At 40.1% G+C, this 7,673-nt stretch overlaps 1 long non-coding RNA gene across 8 annotated transcripts; it reads left to right on the plus strand.

The window, feature by feature from the left end:
* Positions 1-374: 374 nt before the first annotated feature.
* LOC125543946 lies at positions 375-7,457 on the plus strand. 8 transcript variants are annotated; one of them, XR_007299152.1, is made up of 5 exons: positions 375-1,002; positions 2,294-2,731; positions 2,943-4,638; positions 4,812-6,222; positions 6,349-7,457. It is a non-coding gene; the product is annotated as an uncharacterized LOC125543946 (long non-coding RNA). The 8 variants fall into 8 exon arrangements; XR_007299153.1 differs by having other exon boundaries at positions 4,812-6,095; positions 6,199-7,457; XR_007299147.1 differs by having other exon boundaries at positions 4,812-6,095; positions 6,196-7,456.
* Positions 7,458-7,673: the final 216 nt, after the last annotated feature.

Raw genomic sequence — 7,673 nt, forward strand, 5'->3', positions numbered from 1 at the left:
CTTAGCCAAATCAACGGATCTCTTTTATTAATGCAATTTGCTTTAGTAAACAAATAATAGATTCTTTCCTACCTTAGCCAAATCAACGGATCTCTCCCATTAATGCAATTTGCTTTAGCAAACAAATAATAGATTCTTTCCTACCTTAGTCAAATCTAAGAAATCTCTCTTATTAATGCAATTTGCTTTAAGAAACAAATAATAGATTTTCAGAAAACAAATAATCTCTAATCTCTAATAATTTCTACTCCTAATGAAGCAGTTGGTAGTCTCCGTCGGTCAATTTTTGTCCCACATATTATGGTTTTTTTCGTGCCACCTTCGCTGGTTTTTTTCATAGATTTTTTTTCGTCCCCTCCCCCACCCCACGCACGCAGATGGCAGCCCAAAAAAACGCCTCGCAAAAACCACTCCTATCGATCCCATTGAGGACACAGCGCCGCCGTCGAGCGATCTCGAGGTCACAGCGCCGCCGTCGTGCGATCTCGGAACTGACGCAGACGCACGAGAACGCCACCGCTGCCACGCCGGATCTCGCCTCCACGTTAGAGGATTGCCGCCACGGTTCTGGATCGCCGCCGCGAACGTCACGTCAGCGCCGCCGCATATCTCCAAGGGCGTGGTCGCGTTGCCGTGATTGGAGGAGACCGTCTCTGCCTTCCCTATTTGGAGGACGAACAGAGGTACTTTGAGGCCCATGTACGTCAATCCCCGCCTCCGCTTTCCTCCTTTCCCATCGAGGGCTGCCGTTGCTGCTCCGTCTTTTATCTCATGTCTCTCTCTGAATGGTGGCGATGGTGGTCGGGGGCTCCGATGGGGAGGCCCGCAAGGGGGAAACGGAAAGCGGCGGAGGAGCGAAGGCCATGGCCGAGAAGCAGGTTACGCGCTGCCGCTTGGACAGGAAAGCGGGCGTTCGGAGGTACCTAGGAATTTCAGAGGGGCTGAGCAGGACGGCCAAGGGCGTCGCCAAGGTCTTCGGCGTCCAGCCGTCCACGCCTTGAGGTATATTCCTGTTTTCTTACACGAACCACCATCTCCAAATCTCCATGTCCACGCCCATAGATTTGATCCATTCTCCATGGCCTCCATGCAGTTCATCTCCCAACTGCTGATGGGATGTGCCATGATCTACCTCTGGACTAGAACCACAATTAGTCATTGGGTCAATCACAGAACCTATCAGTAGGACATTATTTCCTGTTCCTGTACTCGACGAGTTAGTTGTAATGCAATTTAGTATCAATACTAATACAGTATCTATGTGATTAATTCTAAATTTTGTATACTGACTTTGCAGGATCATTTTGATAGTATATTATTTCTGTTTAACTCTTTAATGCCTTAGTGTACATCTTTGTTTTCATTCTCTATAGTGGGCAACAATTTGCTCTATGTGCATGAACACTGATAAATTTCAGTTGGTACGTAGTGTTTTAGTGTACTATATAATCTCATTTGCTCTTTTGATAGATTTCACATTTTGGTCGACCTGTACTTTATCTGTTATTGTTTTCAGCCCACTAGAACAATCGATTTATGCACGTCACATGTAACTGCGTTCTTATCTGATCATGCAATTGTCCTTTTTTTTTCTTCCTGTTTTGTGTGTATTGATGGATGCACTTTGTATAGAACTGAAGATTAAGAGGAAAAGAAACATTAGGAGCAGGTCAACAAGTTTCATTACAGATCTGATCATGCAATTGTCCTTTCCCCCTGTTTTCTGTAGATTGATGGATGAGCGTTTTATAGAACTGATGATTAAGAGGAAGAGAAACATTAGATGTTTCAGAAAGTTTCGTTATGGAGGCAAAAATAATTTGTTTGTTCATATAGGAAATTGGATGACTATTGTAATATGAGTGTTGACAAGCTGAAGAAGATGGCCGGTGCCCTGTGCCGGAGGCAAGGGCAGTGTGCACATGTGCTTTCTATGTTAACCTGTCATCCGTCGGTAGTGTCATTGATTTTGCTACAAGCAGTAGCATTTCCCGCTTTCAACACGTTATCTGTTCTACATGTATCCATTTCCCGCTTTCTACAGTACAGTAGTTCTTTTCTATGGTACAGTACACACAAGTATACAAGTTTATTGTTCATGGTTGAATTCTAAATGCAGACTTATGGATGACTGTTTGTTTTACTTAAGAAGTAATTCATGTGTTCAAGAACAACTGTCGATCATGATCTTATAAGCCTTTCTACTGAACTGTCGTTTTGCGAGTGCATATATATGATTTACAAATAGATCAACATTCATTGATTAATGTGACATATGTACTAATCAATGTAGTGTATCTACATCGACATGCCAACCAGCAGTAGCCTGGGCAGCGACAGGGTGGTGCAACTGGACCTGGACCTGGAGGTTGCCCCCTGGGCCCGTCGCCATCGGTTGAGATGAAGCAGGTGAATAAGAAGGGGGTGGCGACGAAGGTGGTGGAGTGGCATATGCGAGAGGTGGAGGAGATCAGCAATTAATTCAAGAGGGAGGTTGTTCTCGTCAACGGCTCAGAGGCGGAGCAGGTGGACAAGGCCTCTTGCTCAACAAGATTGCTGAGATCTGTTAATTTTAATTTTTGGAATGCTGAAATCTGTTCAAATGCGAGGTTTACTAGCTAAAAAATTGCAGCAGATAAGGACAAAAACTTGTTGATTTTGCTCAACATGGTGCCGCTTGATCAGTACTCAATGAAGATGAACTGACCATCATAGCCGGTGATGATTACAGGTACATGCACTGAATTTTCCATTGTGCTAAAACTAACGTATTAGAATCTTTCTAATTGTTGCTACCACATTTCATAGTAAGAACACGATGGTGCAAAGGAATCTCATTATCTATTCATATGTAATCTCAGTTTCTTAATATGCAAACTATCATAGGAGTTAGCCCACATTAATGTTGCTCCATTTTTGCTGTCTATTGATCTATGACAAAGGGGATGTGCTGGCGCCAGTGCTTGTTGCTAACTTGCTATTCATAGAAAGGAGTGGATCTGGCAATATTTCAATCAATAAAGGTTATCTTTCCTATAGCTTTTGTTATTAGGTACATGCAGTGTGTGTCACTTCCTTAGATCATATCTGGTTCCTAAAGTTTTAGATGTTTCATATAACCATCAGGCGCCTTTCAGGAAAAATATGACCATCAGTTACCCCATATGGCAGTCCTTGTACATGTTTCTTTTATCTGCTTTAAAAATTTATTGTGAAGCAAAATAAAGTTGTATGTAAGAATATCATAGATTGTGTTTATATATACAAGGATCGCTTCAAGTTCCTAACTTTTTTAGTGAAGCATTAAGTTGAGAATGTAGAATGGGGGACCAAAATACTTCTTATGTAAGTACCGGAGCAGGAATTGAAATTAGTCTACCATGTGTGTGTGTGTGCGCGCGCGCGCGCATGTGTGTGTCCACTTATCTCTGGTCCAGGATTAGTTGTCCCTAATGCTTGGTTTTCATTTTGTACCAGCGTATAATTGTTGTTTCTGAATGTTATGAATGAATGAAACTTCATCAAAACAGAATAGCACAGCTACAAGGTCTTACAAGACTTTGTCCTCTTTCAATGCAAGCTTGCCGGTAATGTTGTTTCTGAATGTTTCCATTCTTCATTTTTTGGTGATGTCCCTTTTAATTAGTGGCATCATGATATGCACCATGCATGGCGCCACCCACTTTACTTCTGGAGTTTGGACTAGTGCGTTTACTATTTCCTACAGGCCTTCAAAAACAAATATGAGCTCCCGACTATTCCACCCAATCACATATCTCATATACTCCCTTGAACGACATTTGTTTCTCCTAAGCGAATCTATTATTATTCCCCTTATACCTCATGGAAAAAGTATGGGTTCTTAATTCTTCTTCTACTCGATCATATTCACCTGCACCTACTCAGTTGAATGAAATCATGTTTCTTCTTCTCAGTGACTCCCTTGCTTTGTGTGCAAGTGGTACACAGGAGTACCCAGGACTATTCTTAATGTTAATGGCTTCAGGCTTGGTTTTGTTAGAACATAGATTTTGAACATATGGGTCTAGATATTGCATGCTTTAATATGCTGGAGGTGTGTATTTGGATGGTGTAAGTGCAACTCCGGTTCACCGACCCTGTCATGAAGGCCGGCAGGAGCACCGCATGACAACACATCTAATGATTCAGAAATTATTCCAGTTGAGACGTTTCAATTTTTTGCTTGATTTCAGACGAAAACACATGTTGTGTAACATAACTCATGTAATGTGTGTAATAGTATTAACTGGTATATATTTGTTCTGGTCTCAACATATCACCGATGCATGCAGCAAATGAACAAAGTTTAGAACTGCATAAGAATTTCTTGATTTAAGAAGGAAAACTAAAGTGCATGCAAGATTACTTCTAGCAAACCTTTTTAGACTCTACTCTACTGATTTTCTCAAGGCTTTCTATCAAAGTAAATGACATATTAAGATTTTGTTCCTTCATCATAATATTTTCTGTATAATATATATTTGTTTATTTTACCACAGAAGTCTTGCTACGCTAGGCCTGCGTCGCTGCTGTTGAAGAAAATGGAGTCATCGTCGAGCCGCTCGAGAATTGTTGAAGGAGAGAACAAACTACTACACTACCCAGCAACTTATGCAGGTACATTGCCCTATATTTTCACCACTATTTGACCTGCCTGTTATGTATTTTTCTATGGAGAGTTGTATTGGTTAGTAGTTAGTGCAAAAAGCATATTTTTTGTTCCTTTTTTCTTCTCCCTAGAAAATAGTTCAGGTTGTATGTGTTGACGACTCCTCACTTTGGTGATACAGAGGTATGATCTCGACCCTGCTCGGCCACACCGCTTCATTGTATCTGCTTCTCTGAGTCTCTGTCATCTTCTTCGCCACCATTTCGGTTATCCTCCCGGTTTTCTTTGCTGCTCCCCTTCCTTTCTTGTGCCGTCCATCGAGCTATCACTCTTGTGACGCCAGCCATCGAGCCGGGGCAAGATTTTTTTGTTCGCGGTGTGTCATGCCTGAATGATTGCCTAATTTAGGTTTATAGGTAAGAGCTACAACTGAACCATACTAATTCTCAGATCAGATTTTGGCGTACAAATAGCTCTCAATTATATAGAAAATTAAAAATGGATGTAGTAGCATATGTTCAGGGTGAGCGTAAAAATTAGACCAAAGGATGGGATCCTTCCTATTCTTTCATGTTTAGTAGTATTATTGTTTTCCGTTGGAGATGTTGCATGCTATCCCAAAGAGATCAAACCGTCGGTACTGTCATCTCATTAGTAAATGACTTCCTATGACCACCCTGCACAATGACATGATCATTGGTGATTTACGTGATAGTCTACTTTGATTGATGAAATGATATGCCTAAACTTTTGAACAAACAAATTAGCCACACCTTGGTTGCGCACGCTACTGTGATGTAATGGCTGAATGCTTGCTTATTTTAGGTACAGTAAGAGCTAAACTGGGACCATACTAATTCTAAGATCATATTTGGACATACAAATAACTCAGTTATATAGAAAACTAGAGGTTATATATTTCAGGTTGAGGGTAAAAAAACACATGCTCCAAAAATACAATGTGTTGCACAATAAAGTAAAAAATATATCTTAATAGCAAGGTTATGTATACTAAGAAGTGATTTTCTTTAATTTGGGTGTTACTTTTGACCAATACAACCGTATTAAACTTTATTGTCCTTCTGGCACAACTATTTACATCTCACACATAATGTTTACTTCTTAAATGCCGCGGTTTATTTGGAAGAGGGGATGGAGGGAGGGAGAGAGAGAATGTTGCATTGCAGTGAGAGAGCCTGAGAGAGAGAGAGAGAGAGAGAGAGAGAGAGAGAGAGAGAGAGAGAGAGAGAGAAAAGATAAACTGTGTGAGATGTAAATCAATGCATGGTTAAAGTCTAGATGGAAATGGAAGGTGTGATTGCGAGCTAGAAGCACCATTGAAAAATGTGGTGAACTTGGGTTTGGGAGGCGGAGAGGCAAAGGTAATGGGTGGAGGGAGAGAAGGAAAAGAGTAATTTAACGGTAAAATGGACGACATCCATTGATGTACACGAGGAATCGAAAGGTACTCCACTTGTTCTAAATTTATGTTTCTTTTCACGAATAAATGTGGAACTGTGTTCTGACATGCCTTCTTATCTGGAATCTCCATTTGCACCATCTAGAAGAAAATTTGAGGAAGAGACTAAAAGGTACATACATGAGTAGCCTGATTCTTGTCTTAGAAAGTTGGTTCTTTTATATATACAAGGATTAGAAAGAGCATGAGAACTTGCCAAGCCATCTGGAAATGCCATCAGAGATGAAACATTTTTTAGGTTGCTGACAGCATTGAGCTAAACTTGCTTTTGTTGCTACCGCTGGTGAAGACAAACTCCAGAAAAGGGAGTGAAATAAGAAAGACGAGAGGTTGCACAAGATGAGTAGTGATGGGTAGCGGTAGAGGCTTAAACTGTGATGATGATGCGTATCTAACCATTAGTATGTTTCCCATCAAGGAAACCTACAATTTCTATTATGATTCAGAGTTTCTATTCTAAGGTGTGTTTCTCATAAAGAATGTGATTTCTGCATGATAGTGTTTTGAGAACGTGAGGGTTTTATGCAAAGACTGACATTTAAGAAAGGATGTATTAAAATGTAAACCCTGGTAGATACTCCTGAAGTCGAAGTTGATCAGGAAATAGTAATTTGTTTTTTCGAGCACTGAACTACCGGTTCCGGTTTTGCTTAATCTCTACTCTTAATGGAGGAGTTGGTAGCCTGGTATGATTTATTTTCGTCCGGTTTTTATTCGTCACCTCCCACCACCCCCACCAACTGGTTTTTCTCCTTTCCATTGGAAACCCAAATCTTATTGAACGAGATATCTTGTTTTGTGCTTACTTTGGTAGGTTCTGATTCATTCCAATCACGTAAATAAATAGGTAATTAAGAATTCCGAACTTACACCATATATTTGAGATTACCTTCCTAAAATATAGACGTAATATTTTTCTTGATAACCTTCCAAAACGAAATAAGATAATTCTCAATAACAAATCATTAATCATGCGTACTATGTTATTATTATTATCTCCACTATTAATTGACTATCATAAGTTTCCTAAACAACAAAAGAACATATATTTTACTTGTGGGCGTACGCATCCGCGCACTCTATGGAGGACGTCGTGCGCTACACCATGGAGGATGTCGTGGCTGATACTCGAGAATGCCAAGGCGTGCATCACGACATCAAGGATGGCCATGGTGGAAGGCATTTCGTCATACCACCACGTACATGTGTTCGTGGACAGTCATATTATATTTCTTGTCATTAATACAGAGACACACAGACTACATTCTCAAATTAAGTGTCCATTTAAATGTCAAAATTTCGTTAAGGAAATGTGTCCTACAATACTTGGTAGTCGCCGTCATTCGTAGCAGCCATTCATGCGAAAATATTTTGGAAATCGAGTGCTGAATCAGTTTGGAAATAAAACCATTAATGTAATTAATTAACTAGACGGTTAATTATGTATGTAATTAATTAGGTCCATTTAATTAGAATTTTTTTCCACTCAATCAATTTTGAAACCAAGTCATTCGTTCGGTATGATTTAATTAGAATTTTTTTCCTAATGTCTCACTCCGTAGG

Source organism: Triticum urartu, chromosome 3 (genome assembly GCF_003073215.2).
Source record: "Triticum urartu cultivar G1812 chromosome 3, Tu2.1, whole genome shotgun sequence".
Classification (NCBI taxonomy): Eukaryota; Viridiplantae; Streptophyta; class Magnoliopsida; order Poales; family Poaceae; genus Triticum; species Triticum urartu.